Genomic DNA, 20,553 nt, shown 5'->3' with positions numbered 1-20,553 from the left:
AGTTGATTTTGAATTCCACTGGGTGGTATATTTAGGAAGAGCTACATATATATAGCTTATAGCAGTTTTCCAGATATATGTGCCCTGTGTGTAAGGACTGAACAGATGAATATCCTTCATTTTACTTATCCTAACCATATGGTCTTTTTATAAAGAATCAGAGGAAGAAACTAAAACTTTTGCTTATGTATCATTTAGGCAAAACTGGGGAGGGTTACCGAGTATCAGCTGGTATTCAGAAGAACCTAACAGGAGTGTGTAAGAATTATGTGACAATCCTCTGCCTGGAAGTGAGGATGGTGGCCTGGGAAGTGAAAGTTTCATTCAAGACCTTTAATCACATCAAGTGTTCAAAATCATAACCATTTCTTTCTACTTCTGAGGGCAGCAACACTGACTATCACTAGAGGATATACAAGCTCTGAGCAGTTCCAAAACCAGACTACGCGAACAAGCAAGGATGCTTGGAAGATTTGGTAGTTTTCCTTTGTTTAAAGTTCTACCTAATCACATGCAGAAGTTAACGTTTGGACAGAGGCAGCATTTTGCAAGAAAGTAACTCAGAGTTTGTTCTGTGCAAATTCATAACTAAATGCCTGCATGTGAAGCAGAAATTTGATATCAGGGCACATTTTGAGAAAAGGGTAACAGAAAGAAACCCTAATCAAGGCAATAATGGATTTGGAGCAGAAGTTGATAAAAAGCAAAAAACAGAAACAAGCTACGAGAAAGGTGCAGAGCAGAAGAAATCCAGGGTGTAGAGTGAAATCCAGTCCATCGCAGATACTTACTTGAATAATCAAAAAGGTGTTTTGGAACATTTACCCTGACAAGTGCATCCCTCTCACCTGAACTGAAACAAACAGAGGCAGCTGATTGTTAAGCTTATGTAAGCCTGATTTATGCTTTGGTCATCTTTGCAGTTCCTTCTGACAATAATTTTCCTTTTTTTTTAATCTCTTTGGTATTAAATATGTTTCATAACTGAAAACATAATTTTCTTTTTATAATGTATAGGTTTGATAGAATCATTACCATGTAGTTTTAGAAACAAGCTCAGCAAGGATTTCCCTGAAAGCTCCTGCACGTTTTCTATCCCTTCAGAACTTCAGAATTTTTGTTTTATACTTTTGTATTAGTTTGGCACAGCCTGATTTCTATACTTTTAGAACACACAAAAAAAAAAAAAAAAAAAAGATGGGATTTGCAGTTGGTTTGTTTTTCCTTAAGACAGCTTTAGAATGATCCCTCCTAAAATAAAGCCATAAAGTAAAAGTGGCAAGAAAATGAACACTACAGACAAGAGCTTTCTGGCATGAAAATAAGGTCTTTGGAAGAGAGAAATAACAGCTGAAAAGAGTGAAGAGCTAAAAGAATAGTCTCCTAGTGCCACCTGAGTTGACTTGACATGTTATGTCATAAGCTTTTCAAGTAGGAAAGGGTGACAAAATGCAGTCTATGGACTCAGCTTTATCTAGGACTGAAATATACTTTCAAAATTAGCATAGCAGCATTTAAAAAATAGGAATATCTTCAGCCATTTAAATAATGAATTCTTAAAGCACATGTCACATGGTTCTTTACAAATCCTGAAAAGATCTTTACAAAGCCTGAAATCCAGTGTTTTCCTTCACATGCCTTTCTGGACTGAGAAGTTAAAGTAACAACTGCATAATAAAATCATTCTGGGAAGAGCACAATATCTTTGATGCTTACTTAATGCAGGTGAAATAACCCTTTTACTAGCTTTTCTTCTCTTAGATCTGTGATAATTTATGGTACACCCACAAATGAAGGAGAAAAGACTTAAACAACAAAAGATTTTGTAAGATTTTTCACAATGTCACCTTGTGTGGACTACATTAACCATTTCTCTAGCACTCAGTTGGCTTCTGCATCTGTTCTCATTAACAGTTGCCACAGCTCTATGCCATATTTTTGTAGCTGCTCTTTAAAGAAGAATGATAGCTTTGTTTTATTTCCAGATCTAGACTATATTGTTATTTATCTTTTGCAGTAATTTGCCTCTGCTATAGGTGTTCATATGAGGTATTTAAAAATGTTATAAATTGAGAGATGTTTTTTAAGGTAAGAGGTTCTGGACTCTAGAGATGATAATGTAAACATAAAAATATCAAATTTTACTATGTATTTCTGCACCTATTCATGTCTTTTGAGTCTCATACAGTCGCCAATGGATGCTCCTGATTAGGGAGGATTTGCATGACTGACCCTGTGAGATGTGAAATGCTCTGTAACCAACCTATGACCTTATAAAATAAATATATGCTAAGTATATGGAGATATGTGTTCACTTAGGAACTAAAAATGGAAATAAAATTCCAATTTGCTATTCCCAGGTACTTTGTGCACTAAAAGTTATTTTTAAGTCATTGTTTTGTATGGTGTGTGAGGAAAAACTAAAAGGCACTTACAGTTGAAAAGAAGACAAAACTACTCATCTAAAAGCAGGTGTGGTGGATGTTTGAGCTCTAGGATGTAGGCCCAGGATGTTCAGCTCTTCATCATGGCATCATCAGGCTGGTCAGTAGCTCTTCTCTATGAAAAAAGAAAGAAAAGAAAAGTTGATACTTTTCCCCACAAAACCATGAACTCCTGGGTCAGCATTTTTATGTCTGTATCTTCTTGCAGATAATTTCCAATATAACTTGATACAAATTCGGTTCTCATTTATGTATTTCAGTGAATGAAAACTTCCTAAAACTAGAGATGTAAACAATGTAGACTAGAATGAACAAGTTTAAATACAGCCATGCTGCATGTAGGTGTACAAGCATAAGTAACTCCACTTGGAGGTCTGATCATCCAACCAAAGGCATAGTTATCATTAAAGCAAATTAGAAGCTTTTAAAACATAAATGGCACATTTGTCTTCAGAGTACATTTCCTTCATTTATTTTGACCACCCTTAAGCTCTTTTTACTGTTGAAAAGCTTAAAAAAATGGAGGAAATTATTTCTGCTATGTGGTAATCCAACATCAGTGGAATTTGGTCAACTCTGGCTGATAAATTTAGCAAAAACAACTTGGTCATATACCACAGAGGTTTCTATTTTTCTGTCCTAATTGAAATGTAGCAATTGCCTTACTGTTTAATATTCTGTGGGATATTCATATAGACTGTAGGCACTGGGCCTTGTACTCTGGAGCAGAGAAGACTGAGAGAGCTCATCAATGCATACAAATGTCTCAAAGATGGGTGCCAAGAGGGTGGTTCCAGACTCTTTTCAGTGGTGCCCAGAGACAGAATGAGGAACAATTGCCATAAACTAATATACAAGAAGTTCCACCTCAACATGAGGAAGAGCTCCTTTACACCTAGGGTGGCAGAGCACTGGGACAGGCTAGTCAGGGAATTTGTAAAGTCTCCCTGTCTGGAGACATTCCAAACTCATGTGGACATGTTTCTGTGTAACCTGCTCTAGGTGACCCTGCCTTGGGAGGGAGGTTGGATGGGATGAAGGGATTATCTCCAGAGATTTCTTCCAACCCTAACAATTCTGTGATTAACATATATCCATGGAATATGCACAATGTACTGCAGTACAAATTAGTTAACTTCATCAGAGCTGATTTCATATTTATTTTCTGTTTTTTAATCTCAAAATATTAAAATGCAGCAATAGCTCTTTTAAAATGTGAAAGAAATTAAAGCACCAGTCAGCCTAAATAATAGGAAAAAACCTGTAAAATGTATAATTTGGTTATTTCAGCATAGAAGCTACATAAAATGTTCTTGAGAGAAACAAGCTAATGTTCTTTTCATAGTTAACTCTACTGCTGAAAACAAAGAACATGGTTAATGACCCAGCTTTCAGTTCCCATGTAACTGCAATCTCTGCTTAACTTCAGAGAATGTTTAGCATTTTTGGAACTAGTCCAGAAGCCATGGAAACTGCTGACATCAGTAAGTTCTGACTCTCTCATTCTGTTTTGTCCTGTTTTCTGGTCTTAGTTGTACAACTGTTGCTGTGTGGTCGATTGAAGCTATCTGCTTGTGTGATACACCAGTGAACACAGTGGGCCACAGAAACATATTACTTTTTGTTAAACATGTCTTTTAATAGAGTATTTTCAAAGGATGATTGAAATACCAGGAGTATCATCCTGCTTGCCCACTAAGTGAAATCACAGACAAGAGGAGTATATGGTTAGTTTTGGAGAGAAACGTACCACAGGGATTTGTTCTTATTTTAGTGCTACATATAAACAGAAGGGAATCAGCAGGTAGGGACTGGACAAAGATTTGATCCTCACGAAGCTTAAAATTAGCAGTGTGCTGGCAACATTTTTAAATAACTAGCATATGATATGGCAGGTGTGATTTAGATTCAGAATACATTATGTCCCAAGGCATGCATTGTAACAACAACAGTAGTTTTCATTGGTTGTTGGGATTTTTTTTTCAGTTTTAAAATAAAAATATAAAATTATGTAGAAAATTCCCTGTAATTTAGAGTGGTAATTCATTAAAAATATTAGTAATAAGAAGAAGATCTATTAAAAATGTGATTCAAATTTGGAGATCAGATAATTAAACTGTTACTTATATTTAGGTCTGTGCTTAATTTTAAAACATAGTAAATAATTAATTTAAAGTAAAAATAAAAATAATAAAATAAAGAGGATTCATATGCCAGTTAGACTGAAAACTTTATGATACAACAGGAGAAGAGGGTAAAAATGGAGAGGGAAGATATTAGGAAGAAGTTTTCTACTTCTACTTCTACTTTTGAGGGTTGAGAGACACTGGAACAAGCTGCCGAGAGAAGTTGCAGATGCCCCAAATCTGGCAGTGTTCAAAGACAGGTTGGATAACACCTTGGGCAGCCTGTTCTAGTGAGAAGTATCTCAGCACATGGCAGGGAGGTTGGGACTAGATGGTCTGTAAGGTCCCTTCTAATCTCTTAACTTTCTATGATTTTGTGATTCTATATGACTGCCTAGTTTGTCAAAAAGATGCTTGTACATCTAATTAGTGCTGATAGAAGCTGTCTTAAATTACTTTAGATTACAGAAATTATTCTTATAAAGTAATTTGTCATTTGTCATTTAAGCATATCATTTAGCATAATAGTTCCTGTCAAAGGCAAAGACACAGACGTGCTCATTTATTAGAGCATTGTGTCCTTGAAGCTCTGTCATGTTTTGTACAACTTCTTTTTTTTTCATTGTATATTCTTGCAGTTTTGTTTTCTTTGTCATTTTGTCTGAGACCTGAATTTAATTCCCATTTCCATAAATGTAAGGATATTTACTGACTTCTGAAGGAATTGACTAGGATTCCATTATGTTTCCTCTCCTTTGACCTCCTTAACCACAGGTCAATGCCCCAAATCTGCATTCTTAAATAACCTTCTTTTTCTTCCTAAATTTTTCTTCTGTCTTAAAATTCCATTTTTAGTGTGAAACCCAAAGTAAATAGCTTTACTACTTAACTATTATGGTCTAAAAATCATGTTTTTATTTACTCCCCTCACCAAATTATTTGTTCTTTATAAAGGAAATTGTGGTCTTTGCAGGGCAGCCAGGACAAGGGAAGAGACGAGAATCTTGACTCCATTTTTCAGAAGGCTGATTTATTATGTATATTTTATATATATTTTTTTTAATTTATATATATATATGTATATTATATATCATGTATATTATATTAAAAGTGATAAACTAAAACTATACTAAAAGAATAGAGAGAAAGGAATCATCAGAATGCTAGACAAGAATAGAATGGAATGAATAACAAAGTTTTGTGACTGACCAGAGTCTGAGCCAGCTGCATCCTTGATTAAGTAGAAACACCTAACATGGACCAATCGATGCACCTGTTGCATTCCACAGCAGCAGATAGTTACTGTTTACATTTCTTTCCTAAGGCTCTTCAGCTTCTCAGGAGAAGAAAATCCTGGCAAAAGTATTTTTATAAAAATGTCATGGTGACGGTATCACCCTTTTTATTTAAATTAAATTAAAAAGAAAAGTGTTCGTAATTTCTTTTGCTGGGCCCATGCAGAAGAGAGACAAACACTTCGAGAGGTTTATCTGTTGCCAGTCAAAATCTCAATCAAGTGCTGATGTGGAACGTTCACAGAGATTCTTCACCTGTAGAACATTAAATTCTATCATACCACTAAAACAATCTTACAATATAAGAAAATGCAAAAAATCCAACAATAATTATCAAAAATAATTTGACAGTTATCAAACAATTTTGAGAAAATTTCTGGAATGCCCTGGCAACTGCCCTTAATTGAACCACTTGGGCTGAGGCTAATTTTTAGCTTCTCAATGCTTTTGAGCTGCTAGCTTTTTCAACTTTTTTTCCTGAAAGATCAGCAACAGCAGCAGTGGGCCTCCAGAACCTGCGGGAGCCCTGGCCCTGGTGAGTGGACCAGGGAACCCAGATTCAGCCCACAGAATGGTGGCCCAGGTCCAGGTGGGGAGATCAAAGTCCCCAAACCAAACAGCAGCTGGGGCAGTGGCCCCAGCCCAGAGAACTGAGCCAAATGGCCCGGACCTGGCTCATGAGGCGGGTTCTGTGTTCCCACAACCTGGCACGACCATGCTGCAAGTGCAGCAGGAATGACTGAATGCTTCCTCCCTCCAGCACCACCAGTGCACACCGGCAGTTGCAGGAGAGAAGGTCTCCCGGGGATCTCAGTTTTGGATCTGGGGGTGTTCTGACCCCAAAGCATCCTGAAAGCAGTAAATGCAGTAAATCAAGATGTTGTTTTATGTCTATGCATACATTTCTAACTTGGCAAAAGACTTAAGAGCCATGTATCCCTTAGCAGAACTATGTTCATTATAATACCAAAAATCACATCTACAGTCAAAAAGACACCTCTCCTGGTAAGGATCTTTCCCCTGGGCATGAGTCAGTTGTGATTACAAAAGTTACATGGAAACTACCAACGAATCAAAATAGACTGTACTTGGAAAGTTACTAACCCTGAAATTCTGAATATAAATAATGGTGTAGAAAGTCCTGTTGGTATGTTTAAGTCATGGAAAATCACAGAGCACCTAGGCCTGAACAAATCTGAAATAAATAATCAATGCCTCTCCAGAGTATGTAACTACTGGCTTGTTGCATCCTGGATAATGAATCCAGTATTGTAGACAACAACAGTGTCAACAAAAGATGTAGTGCCCAGAAATCTCTTCCCTTTTCCATATTAGTCAAAGTAATCGGCAAGATAATTTTTAAACATCCATTAGCATAGTAGTGATAATGTAACCCTATTTATTTCACTGACTCTGTATTGCAGAGGAATGATCACATGCTTTGCACACCCTTTCTGCATGGCAAACAACCACTGCTTGTGGTGGGTCTGCCCCAAAAGTGGGTGTTCACTCCCTCTTGTTCTCTGGGTTTGCTGTGTTAGAGGGGGTAAGACATTGCTGGACCCAAACAAGCTTCTTTTCATGGTGGCCCATGACAGAAGTGAATCCACTAAAGACTTTGAGCTTCCTTCTCTTTGGAAATGGAGAGCACTATCCCATGCTACAGCAAGTTTTCTAATAGTCCATTCCTATTTTACATCTCCAAGTCCTAGGTATTAAGCAATAACACAGGCTTAAAATCCAAGGCTTTTCAGGGAAAATTGCTGAGGGAAAATGAGTTGATTCCTATGAAGTGGATGAAATATGGGGCTTGAGATATAAATGGTCCCAAGAATTATTAATCTTGATGGCATTTTAGAAGAGAAGAACAACTGTTCCTCTTTTCAAATTAATTTTAGGTCTCCTGTGCTATTTTTTAGTTCTAGATTCTCACAGTCTTAGATGTAAAACTTCTGGTGCTGCATATATTCATGAATTCATGAATTGTATGATGAAAATACTTTCTTCATGACTTCTAGCCAGCTGCTTGATACTGAGAAGCTTGGAGTATGCAAACATACGGGAGCAAATTTTTGCCCTGCTGCTGTGCTGTACTGAAAAGCCTCACCTAGAGCCCCTCATGACAGCTCCCAGCACCTCACTGGAGTCCATTCACAGTTGAACAGCTATCTGAACTGTGGCCTACCACAGCCTCTTGTGCTTTGGTGACTAGATACCACTAGTCACAAACAGCACTGCTGCAGCAAAGCTGCTTCTCTCTCTGCAGCACTAATGCCCCAAGCCCTGACAATGTGTTGCATGCTCTCACTGTGTGGGAAAAATCATGCAGCCATTCATGGGTGAAGGAACAATTTGTATTCAGCCTCATCATTGCAGGAAACTGTAGAGGACTGGGAAGAGCATCTCCATCTACTAGAGGCACCTGGACCAGACATCATCCTTGACAGCTCAGTTTTATCTCCCAAAAACATGTCTTAGATTTCGTTATACCCTTCTAGAAGCCTGAAATAAGCTCATCAACAAACAGAAATATTCAAAATAAAAAAGGTAATATTTTTATTAAAAGGATGACAAAGTCCTTCCTTCCTTCCGCCACTTCCTTCCTTCCTTCCGCCCCTTCCTTCCTCCCTCCCTCTACTTGTCTTCTCTTTTTCTCTTTTTCTTCTTCATTTCTTCCATTCTGTTTTGTTCAAAAACTTAAAGTCAGCTCTGTTTAATCTTAACAAGCATGGCCATTTTATATTGCTTCAGCATACCATATCTAAATGACTTTTTAAAATAGGAAACATTAATAAAATTGTTCATAACAATAAGACAAATCCTTCTAATCTCACTGCTCTCAACACAGTATACTTTGATTTCTAAAGCAAGATAGTACAAAGTCTATTTTACCATTGTGTAGTTGATGCAGAAAGAGAGACATTTTGAAGAATTTTTAACTTCAAACCTGATGTGTGCATGACTGTAATTAACTTACCTACTTCAAAGGAAAATTTTCAAAACAGATCTTATGAGAAGAAAAATGAAAATTGTACTAGGGTCGGATCTAACAAAAAATTTAATTTGTAGGATTCTCTTGACCAACTCCTCCAAACCATCAGACCTTTACTGTACAATTTCACAGTTCTTTGAATAAGACTTAATGAACACTAACTGCTTAAAACTTTTATCATACCAGATTTGTTGCGCAACTTGCCCTACACATTGTAATTGTGACTAATCATATGTGGGTTCGGCTCACACCCAGAAGGTATACTGCAGCATGTTATTGTTTATCCCACACTTTCCTCTTCAGAGGGTTTTGACACAGAGAGCTGCTACTATATTCCCTTATCTGGTAGTTTGGAGTGCAGACAGGGTGGAGAGTTATTTATCTGCTTTTCAAATGTTTGGTTCATATATACTACCTATGGATAGATTCTTCCCCTGAGAAAAAATGGAAAGAACCCATTTTATTTCTGTTACCAGAAGGCTAGATCTGTCATGGTTTGGTGCTGGCGCAAGGCCAGTGCCCCCATGAAAACATATTCTCCCTGGTATCTGCTGTGAGATGCGATCAAAAACAGAGCAAAGCAGGCCTCTACTTGTGAACAAAGGAGGAAAAAAAAAAACTTTATTACCTTACAACTATAATAAAATTAATACATAGAGCAAAATGGAAACCTTTCAAAAACATTTCTCCTCCCCCCACTCAATTTCCCACAACATAAAATAAAACCTTAGATTTTTACCCAGTCTATCACCTTCAAATAATCAACTCTCAGTCCATCTCCACCCTCCAGGCAATCACCTCTCATTTCATCAAGGAGAGAGGAGTCCCTCTTGCGCCACAGGCTTCCCCTGGAAACACAGCCGAGTCCTTTTGTGTTTCCACGTCACTCAGCACCGCCTTCGTGACTTCTTCCTTCCATGTCCAGTGCTCTCACCACTGCACATGGACCAGAGCTGCTTTTAGGGTTCTCTTTTCAAGGATGCTTCGCCCAGTTCCAGGAGAAAAATGACAGTCTCTCACTTTTTGGCACACCAGTCCCCCCCAGATTTCACCCCCTGGGGCCGAGGGGTCTCGAGAGCAAAGCTCTTCCTCTCCACTGAAGACTGAGGGCACCACCACCCTCCTCACCCATCATCTCTGCTCACATCACTCCTTTGCTGCTCTCCTTTGGCACTAAGCCATCGTCTCCCCCTAAAATGCAGTCTCTGTATTACAGGAAAAATGGTTCTGTCCACGGCCATACGAGAAAAGTCCAGCCAAAGGCCATTCCATCATCTCCTCCCACCTAAGATTCTTCTCAACTTCTCTTGGTCATTCTTCACTTGCACAACTTTGCATCACACTTGCCCATTTCCTCCTATTTCATCCCTATGTCTCTTCTCATTTAGCTTCCGGAGGATCAGCATTTGCGAGGTTCCCATCATCCCATAGAAGGGTTAAAATTACAGTCTCTGCCTGTCCAGAACTCCCACGCTGGCCCTGCTGGGCACTTTACTTGCCGTGCCCCCCTTCTCGGCCAGGCCAGTGCTATCAAATTTCAAGGTGGCACAGGCACGCTCTCTCAATCTCTCTATCTCTCCCTCCTGGGAAAGGGGGGCTGCCCGATGCCTCTCAGAGTTTCTTCCACCCTTCCACCTCTGCAGGGAACTCACTCTTGTCCTGCAGGGGCCAGGGGCCTTCACCTCCCTTCCTTGCCCAAGGCTCCGGCCTACCTCCCTCCAGCCTCGTGGCTTCCTCTCCCCCACCCAGCCCGCAGCTGGGCAGGGGAGGTCTGACCTCTCCATCCACCGGAACCAAGGGAGAGTGTTCCCCTGGGAGTTCTTTGCTTTTAACCCCTGTGTTCTCAGAGGTGTATCCATATCCTCAGTGGCCAAACCAGGTGCCAATATTCACATCTGAGCACCTATTGGTTTGACCATCACCTCCCAAAAAACTCACTTCCTTTCAAACCACATGATCACAATATACTATTTGCAAACCTATGTGTCAAATATTTGGTCAGCTTTGATAATTCTAGTGTAGCTTCCCAAAACTGGAGAATATGAAGAAAGAAAGCCTCACTCAAGGTGTCAGCCATTAAACTGTTTACTGAGGCATGGGATGATTCACAAATAGTTTGGTGAGAGCTTAGCATGATTTATCTTTATGAAATATTGTGGAGGAATAGAGAGGTATGAAAAAGATGTACTTAAACTCTGGTGTTTAAGTACACAAAAATCTTGGTGATTTTGAAAATCTTTGTTGCACTATGCAGATGCTCATAACAAGTGCAAAGTCCAAATGATCCTGCATCTCACATATTTAATTTTCTACCATTTCTTTCATACCTGATGCAATGGATACAACATGGTATTTAAAAACAGGTTCTTTCCTAGCAAGTAATACTAATAGCCTACTCAGGTGTCTCATCTGAAATTACTAGTTTCATGCTGCGCCTGTATGTACAGATTCATGAAAGAGAAGGGTGGGGTGTGTTTCTGACATGGATTTCTTTCCAGGTATGTACTACACTTCTTGATAACTCAAGTGCCTGACACAACCACCTTTCTGAAGGCAATTTCCTGACAATGGGAAGATTCATGGGGTGGCATACATGAAAACAAGCTGGTAGCAGAATTAGGTCCTGGGGAAAATACCTGACCCTCTTCCTGCAGATATAAAGAGGGTTTGCTAATTGGAAACCAATTGACTGAAGTAAATTATGTTCAGCAACAATGCATGGCCCAAAATGAGAAAAAAAAATTGGAGCAAGAGCAAGGCTGAATAAGGAAGGTAAAGAACTTGTGTCAGTTAAAAATGAAAAAAAAAAAAAAAAAAGAAAAAGAAAAAGCAGTTTTATCTATTAACACCAATAAAACTACCAAGAAGAATGTGTGCTTATGCACACATCTGTGCATTTAGAGTGGAAGAATTTCCTAGTCAGCCTTTCTCAAAGCAGCTTTGGAGTGATTTTTGGAAAAGAATAGAACCTCTTGATTTTTTGTCTTCCATTTATCACCTTTTCTTCAGTTACACTGCTAAAAACAACTAAGAGATCCAGGGAAAAGCCAAACAAATATAACAACTTGGAATCTCTCAGAAAAGAAGAGAGGAAAAACAGACAGTAAGAATTGAAACTAAAACTTAAAATAGTAACTTTTTTTTTTAGTTGTTTACCTCTTTTTGATATAACCCTATCAGAAATGTTTCTAGATCACTATCATTTACCATATTGTCACAGAGAGAACAGTCTAAAGAGACATCATCAGCAATAGCAAACATCCCCTACACCAGGGTAATCAAAAATGCACATGGATGTGAAAAAGGCTGTGTAGGTTTTTTTAAGAGAAAAATGAAGAGCCTGGAGACCTTCAGAAGTATTAGTGAAAAACAAACAAACAAGCAAACACAACAAAACAGGTTAAAAAAAATAGGCAAAATCAGGCTGGGGAAGGAAAGGCTTCTGGGGAGATGACAAGGTGCTGAAAAGAAGAAAGGAAAGTTTTGCTATCTAAGTTTAAAAAGTCTATATTTTGTATTTTTGAAGAAATATCTTTACAAAATGCCTTCTAGCTAGGTCTTTCATTCTTTTCAAAGGTCATTTCTCGTTATAATGTTAGATTTAATTTTAATCATGCAGTAAAATTTTCTGCATATGGAATATGTGAATGATAACTGTATTTTATTAAGATTGCTTAGTGTTGCAGAAGCCATATCAATCATTTAGATAGGAAAATGTCACACATGATATTTTTTTTTTTCTCTCCACCATTGCTCAAAGTACTGACATAAAACCACAGAATATGCTGAGTTGGAAGTGACCCACAAGCTACATCAAATCCAGCTCATGGCTCCTCCCCAGGAGTCACACCATGTGTCTGAGAGCATTGCCCAAATGCCCCTTGAGCTCTGTCAGGCTTGGTGCTGTGACCACTTCCCCGAGGAGCCTGTTCCAGTGCCCAGCCACCTTCTTGGTGAAGAACCTTTTCCTGACATCCAACCTAAACCTGCCCTGACACAACTTCAGGCCATTCATTTTGGGCCTGTCACTGTCACCACTGAGAAGAGATCAGTGCCTGCCCCTCCTCTTCCCCTCACAAGGAAGTTGTAACTGCAGTGGGGTCTAACCCTCAGTCTCCTCCAGGCTGAACAGACCCAAGTGACCTCAGCCACTCCTCACATTGCTTCCCCTCAAGGCCCTTCATCATCTTCATTGCCCTCCTTTGGACAGTCTCTAACAGCTCAATGTCTTTCTTGTATTGTGGCACACAGAACTGCCCTCAGGACTTGAGGTGAGGTTGCCCCAGTGCAGAGCAGGACAATCTCCTTGCCCAGCTGTGATGCTGTGCCTGATGCACCCCAGGACACGGGTGGCCCTCCTGGCTGCCAGGGCACTGCTGACTTGTATTCAACTCACCATTGACCACGATCTCCCAGTTCACTCCTCATTGTATCTCATTCCCTGTTGTCTCTTCTCTCTGTACATCCAGGGTTGCCCCATCCCAGGTGCAGAATCCGGCGCTTTTCCTTGTTAAACTTCACACAGCTGGTAATTCCCTAGCCCTCTGATTTTCAGAGGTCTTTCTGCAGGGCCTCTGTGCCTTCCAGGAAGTCAACAGCTCCTCCAAATTTAGTATCTTCAGAAACTTACTTAGTATCCCTTTGAGTTTTGCATTCAAAACATCCTAAGATTATTTCCTTTTTTTAATAGAGCAACAAAGTCAGGCTTAGAGCCACCTCATATCATCTGAGCTACCATTTTGTTATAAGGCAAGGCCAATTTTTTCCCGATCATTCCAGTTCAATAAATGATTACTAAGTTCACCTAGTGATGACACCGTTATGTCCCTATGCAGAAGCTCCTTTGGTTGGAAATATTTTCATAGTATCTAATTATGATTTTTTTTCCTCCTGCCCATTTTGGTATGTTTTTATGCCCACCTTGGTAATGTTTCTATGACTTTTCTCACTTACTCCTCTTTTTTTCTCTATAATTAAAAAGTTACCAATTTATTCACAGTCTTTCTACTCGCTGTGTTTTCTAGAACTCTATTGATTTGTTAAACTGCTCTAGACTTTTAGGCACTTAAAGTGTAGTGACTCAGATGAGATATCCCTAATAATGCACTAGTTACAGACCCCAGTTTTTGCTTGTTTTCAAATAGAAATATTTTTACAAAATAGTAACTCATGTCCAGCCCGTTATTTATTTAAACTCTTCAGATCACTTCCTGCATAGCTGTTTCTCCACAAGTTTTCTTCCTTCCATAATTAGATTTACTTGTTTTATGTTGAAATTCATGCTAATTTCACAACAGTTTCTGGTTATCCTTCCTATTTAATACTCTTAAAGTCACTGACCGGTAATTGTGATCTCATCCAAGCATCTAATCTAACTCTCTACACGATATTTTCCAGCACACTTCATAAATGCCAGTTACAGCCTGTCTGGAGAAGAATGAAATCCTCTCCATTTTTTGATATACACATGATGTACCTTACTCTCACTTTGAAACTTTTTTATGTTGTTTTTCTCTGTCTTTGGCAGCTCCTCTCACCTAAAGAGGTTTTCATCTTCACTTTCTCATTCTGCAAAGTTTTATGCAGCTTAAAAAATTGTATTACTGGCAAACTCTGGGCAAAATATCAAGCCGTCTTTCTCATACCACAACAAATATTCTTACATGTAACAAAACATCACACATTTCTCCCCTACACAACTTAGAAGTCACACGACCTTAAGATTTTTCCAGTCCTTTTTGGGACACCTCAGCTACTCTATCAGAATATCCCAAATCCTATTACATTGTAATCATGTCACATTACTATATAATCTCAGCTACAGCCATGGAGAACTTTTTGGTTTTTTAATAGTAAAATACCATTTGTGGAAGCACAGGGTGCATTTCAATGCATGCAAGTGTGTTTGTTATCTGTTATTCCAGTTAGAAGATAGAGTCTTCCATTTTAACACCCTTTACCTGACTAAGTTCCCCTTAACCTTCATAAAACAGACTGCCCTAGATGATTAGAAAACTCTCTAGAAGTGAAGCCCAGAAAAGAAGTGCAAATGATGGGAGGTTGTCCTGACCTCACAGCTTTCCAAGGGAATAAACAAAAATACAAGCAAACATTTTTCCAATTTGTGATTTTCAGTAGATAAAGAGAAAATGCTAATCATTCTAATTTCTTCCTGCTGGGGAAGCAATGCATAAATAATATATAAACATGCAAGGGTCAACAGGGTTAAGCCGCTCAAACACTAATATTGATTGCTTCCCTTTTCCCATGTGCTTACTTCTTCTTACTCAACTAGGACTAAGTAGCACTTTGCAGTTATGCTGTAAAAGTTTGCTCCCCTGAGAATGTCTTGGAGCCTCTGCTGTTGAAACAATAATTACAAGGAGGTGAAGTATTTGACTAATAAGCAGCAGGAGTCTGTAGGGGTCCAAAGCTGAATGACAAATGCCAATACCCACTTACGTTTTGTTGAATCAACAAGCCAATGTGGTGAAACCAATCCATCATCTTGTCACCAATTTTCCCTGCACTGTCAGAAGCCTGACAATTTAAAAAATATTTTAAAAAATTGTAATTACTATACATCACTCAGCAGTGATTGCAGGCACATGATAAATAGGTTCTTTTGCTTTCCCTCTCCAGCACCTGATGTCTTGCATTCTTATTTGTGCATTTTCTGAGGCTGCTGTAGATTCCAAACTAAATTTAGAGAGAGTAAAATGTACCATAAATACATATAGCTTAGATTTTAATTACTGTTCATTAAAGAAAGTTAAACTTCATGGCAAATTTAGAGATGCAGTAGGCAAAATTTGGAGTGATATAATTCTAAGTACCAAACAGTGAGCTATTCCTCTTGTTTTTCACTGGTAATAGTCCTGACCCAGTTTTGTGAACACAGTCTCAGAACAGGACACAAATCAAAGCAAAACTGGAGTTTTGGGAACTCTGTCATCCCACCATAGTTTTTTGGCTCCAAACCCAACAACAGAAGACTGACACCTGACCATGCAGAATAGAAATATTGTTACAATAATAAAATAGCTAAACTCACTGTTTAGACTTGGTAAAATCCTTGCTAAAGTTTAACTGCACAAACTTTGCTAGCCAGTAAAATCTATCCCTGACAAAATCTGTCCTTGCCCCTTTTTTTTTCTCCTAAATGCATTGAGTGCCTTGAGACCACCATGCAAGAAAGCATTTTCTTTGAATGTTTGCTCATACTTTGCATTTTAAACTCCTGCTGGATTTGTTCCTCAGGTCTGAAAGGGAAGATATTAGCAGCATAAATGCTGTAGAAAGAGAAATTTTCTATTTAGTAGAGTAAGAATTTTTTTTAGACGCTATTAGATAGCTTTAGCACAAGGCAAGAAGCAAAACAACATGTAGCTCATGTGATTGTTCTCAACTAGACAGCACCTAAACAACTAAATACAGTCAATACCCACAGTTGTTAAGTAAAAAATTGTTCCATAACATCCTCAGAGGAAATCTGCCATTCTGCAGCTTAATTTAGGAACATTTATTTTCAGCCTTCTTCATTAAAGGTCAGCGTTGCCTCTCTATATGGAGTCCAAACTAAATGCCACTCAAAAGGAGAAAAGTGAGATGAAAAGGGAGCCTGAATTTTTCACAAATAAAATGCCATTGTAAAACTGATTTTCTAAATATCTTTTTCCATTGCTATCCCAGACTTTGTGCAAGGACAGGTGGTATATGCATATAAAACACACTTCTGGATGACCGAAGGCCTTAATGTAGTCGTGACTAATGCTGCTGATGATTTGGTATTCTTCTTCATCTATTGAATTGAAAGAAGCTAAGCAATTGTAAATTATTACCTTATTTATACATTTATGTTCCAGCTGAATGGAGGATTTTAATGTAAGAATTACATTAAAAGTCCTGCTAGCTAGCAGGAATCCAAACCGAGGTGTAGATTCTAGGTATTGAGTTTTTTGTCTTTTAGCTGCTTAAAAAGAAATTATCAAGACAACATAAAAGATTTCATGGTCTCTTTCAAACATCTGAAAACCATAACAATAACCAGGATTTACTTTTAAATACATAATAGTATGTACATGCATTTATTTAAATAACCACTATGAGCAAATTATTGCTGAAAAAAGAAATCCTCCATTCTGAACTCCCGATAGTTGTGTCATTGCTGCAAAGACAGTATCACAGTTGGATAGTAGAAATGTTCTACTGTTTTCTGAACTGTGGCTTAAAAACTTCAAATACAAGAAAAAAAGGAAAATTCTACCTACTGAGGTGAATGTTTACAGACTTTTTACTTACTATTCAGAAAAAAAAATTAAGACAGCAAGAAAAAGAGAAGAAAGCTAATATTACTACTGCTTTACAGTTCATCTTGTTTCACAGGAACTACTGAATAGGATCACAGATGGAATAAATAAATGTGGTTATAACTGAACTCATTATTATTTGCCCCTACTAGAGTTGCAGAGCGTTATGGGTTTAAAATTTAAGCTTAGATACAAGATTTCAAACTTTCCTTACTGTATTTAACCCTGCAATCAAATTTTGTAACACCTTCTCCTCAATAATCTTTCTAATTTATTATAAATAAGTACTTAAAAAATATATGCTCTCTATATGCAAGGAGAATTTGTATCATGAATAAAAACTATGGAATCAAACTTTCATTTTTAGTGCATACCTTGAAACCAAGCAGGACTTAGTTCTGCTTGTCAGCGTGCTTCCAAATAGAGCTTATAAATTTAGCACTAGGGCAAGACATGAACACAGCTGGCACAAAGCACAAGGAGCTAAAAGTCAGTCATTTGCCTGCAAGAATTTAAATACCCAAGTACTAAAGCAAGCAAGACCACCATATTTCTTCAGGGCACTGCTGGTAGTCTGCTTTGCCAGCACATGCCTGTCAGTTCACTTTTTTCCTCTCTAATACACCAGCCTGTCCAAAACCATGACACCTCACAGTTACATCTTAAATGCATGCTTAGTTTTCATATAAAATTTCTGTGTTCCTTTTTCTGCCTCCCTTCCCTCTTCCCTGTTTTCCTTCCTTGAAGGAGGGCTGTTGCTATCACATTGCTTTTTGGTTGTTTTCCAGCCTCTGTGTGTAGGCATCCAGGGTGTGATTTTATGAATAATGTTTCCTGGAACACAGGGTGACTGGCATGGTCAGCAAAGGGCAGAATAATTTCAGTAGGTTCAAATCCCAAACCCTGTGTCTTCCTTGCCATTTTATTGAATAAATGCACTATGCTATAATTGCATTTTTTGCTGGGTAAAAGCATTGTCTTTCTAAAGCAGTGAAAAGAAGAAAGAGAATATAGTAGTAAACAGTGGAATGAACAGTGATCTGCCCTTGCCAGGAGACAAGCGCTAGCCTCTTGCTAACCTTGTGACATAGAACTAGGAAATAAAATTCCTCTCCTGTTGGTTTTTCCAATTGTCTTATTGTCATTAGAGGGACTAGCGCAGTCGTTTAAGGAGCATGTTTTCTGTGTTGGTGTTCTTCGGGATTTTTTAACCTGAATTTCAATATTTGTATGTAGATGCTTAGGCTGTTTAACTGATTGTGCATTAATGTGTATTTAGTTTTTGTCCTGTTGCAGCAATGAGTAATGAATCTTCCTCATATGAGTTGCGTGTTGGACTTCAAAACGGGTGAGAATGTAAAAGAACCCCGATCTGTACCATGAACAGTGAACCATGCAGTGGAAATGGCAGCTCTGCTACAAATGTTGTGACTCTGCAAGGGCCCACTACAGTGCTGCTTGTGTTGTACCTGAAACATAGTGTCTTGCTACCCTATTATTTGAAAACAGAGTGGTTCAGTTGATTTATAGAAATGCTGCTGAGTATTCTTGTCATCAAACCTGATGAATGTTAGTATGTTGCACCATGAACATTTTTTCTGCTTTTCCTTTTTTCCTCCCATTTTTAGTAGTGATTTACACTACTAAATGGCATTTTAAACAAATATGTGTCATATAATTTAATTACTCAGCTACACACATTATTTTAAAATCTAGTACAACAACACATGCTTTAGCAACTGCATTAGTGGTGTTTACACCTAAGTTTCATGGCAGAGAAGACAAAGCAAAATATCACATCTGCTACCATGTTTCTAATCATTGAATGATGTTCTTATGTGCAGTCTGTCACAGTAGAGATAACTCTTTCACTCCAGCTAAAAGGACAGTCACACATCTTTGAAGTATTTTTAGGACATTTGTCAATTCAGCAATAATGAATGCTAATAATGCTTATAATACAGGTTTTTTGTTACTTTGGTGGTTGGGAGCTGTATGGTTGTTTGGTTTGGTTTAACATTTGATTTTAAAAGATTGAATGTTTCTATTTGGAAACGCTTTTCTGATCTGGCTTTCAGATGTGGGTTTAAAAATTTCTGGTTGTTTAGCTTTAGAACTGAAAAGGAACAATGAATAATTTATTGAACGAAGTTAACATGTTTTTCAGTTCACTGATTATTTATATAAAAATCCTGATCCTCTTGAATGTACTCAGTGTTTGAATTTACCCCTTGATTTAGTGTGGGCTCTCAGTAATGTCATTTTAAATACTCAGATTCAAGTTATGTTACTTATGAGGGATGATATGGCATAATTTCACTTTGGGTTCTTTAAGCATGCATTCAAATGCTTTTCATCTGTACTGTTTTGTACACAAAATGCAAAATTAGCCCTTTGAGGCTCCAGCAACACGTTTTGCTGCTTTGACTTACAATGCCACAGGTCATAAGGATTAAGACATTTATTGCAATCTGAGCTTCTTAGAATGTAAGGTAATGCTTGTTACTAGCCACAACTCAGTCTGAGAGCACTTACCTTGACACAACTCTGAAGATTGTAACTGCCCCAGCTTGGCAGGGACTATGCATCAAGGTCTTCAGATGCCACAGCTATCAGCCTGATGCATCCACATAATGCCCTTCCATTTTCAGCCCATCCTACTGGAAGGACAGGGAAGATAGGGGCTAATGATGAACATATTCTAGTCCATGTACTCTCTTTACACTGGGTACAAATAGGGATGAGAAAGGTCCAAGTCATTTCACACAGCTTTCCAGGACTGGTCAGTCCCCAGTGCTGACTGCTCATAGTAAGTAACTAGGAATACATGTCTTAGTATATTTCACCTTTTTGTGTGGTAATGAGATTTTTAGGTGCAGATCTTTTCTGTTGAGGTTCATCTTAATAAATGGAAATGCTATTCAAGCATGCTTCCAATTCACTGAGAAGACATTTTGCTGTTGCTTAAAGAACTGGGTGTAAGTAGGACTTCCTCTGAGAACTGTCTTCCAGCTAGACCAGACTGTGTCTTATCACTGAAAGCTGTATAATTGAGAAGAAAATGGCTGTGAGGAAAAAATCATGGAGGTATAGCAAAAGAAATTAATCCCAAGGTTTAAAAAGTTGATAAAATATATTTTTTACTTCTAAAATACAACTTTTACTCCAAAACTTCTGTTTTGAGGTATTCTTCTTTGACAAATCAATGTTGCTTTGAATTTTAGTAATTAAATAGTTTTATCAAAAAATACTTGGCATGTTGGTGAGATTCCTAGTAGCACATTGAACTGAAAAGATTGAAGCCTTTCAGCTTTGCAAAGTGGTGCATATATTGTTGTCTGCATAACAGATTAATTCTAATTTTTTATCAGGAACATTTTTTCCATT

General features: G+C 38.1%; 1 long non-coding RNA gene across 1 annotated transcript in view; it reads right to left on the bottom strand.

Moving 5' to 3' along the window:
* Positions 1–20,553, bottom strand: part of LOC119695843 — a 105,370-nt gene that overhangs the window by 39,256 nt on the left and 45,561 nt on the right. Inside the window, exon 2 of the long non-coding RNA XR_005255408.1 lies at positions 2,436–2,559. This is a non-coding gene — a long non-coding RNA (uncharacterized LOC119695843). The remainder of the gene's footprint in view (positions 1–2,435; positions 2,560–20,553) is intronic.

The sequence above is a fragment of the Motacilla alba genome, chromosome Z (assembly GCF_015832195.1).
Source record: "Motacilla alba alba isolate MOTALB_02 chromosome Z, Motacilla_alba_V1.0_pri, whole genome shotgun sequence".
In the NCBI taxonomy this organism is placed as follows: domain Eukaryota; kingdom Metazoa; phylum Chordata; class Aves; order Passeriformes; family Motacillidae; genus Motacilla; species Motacilla alba.
Note: the sequence above shows the minus strand (reverse complement) of the source record. Positions and strands in the feature narration are given on the sequence as shown.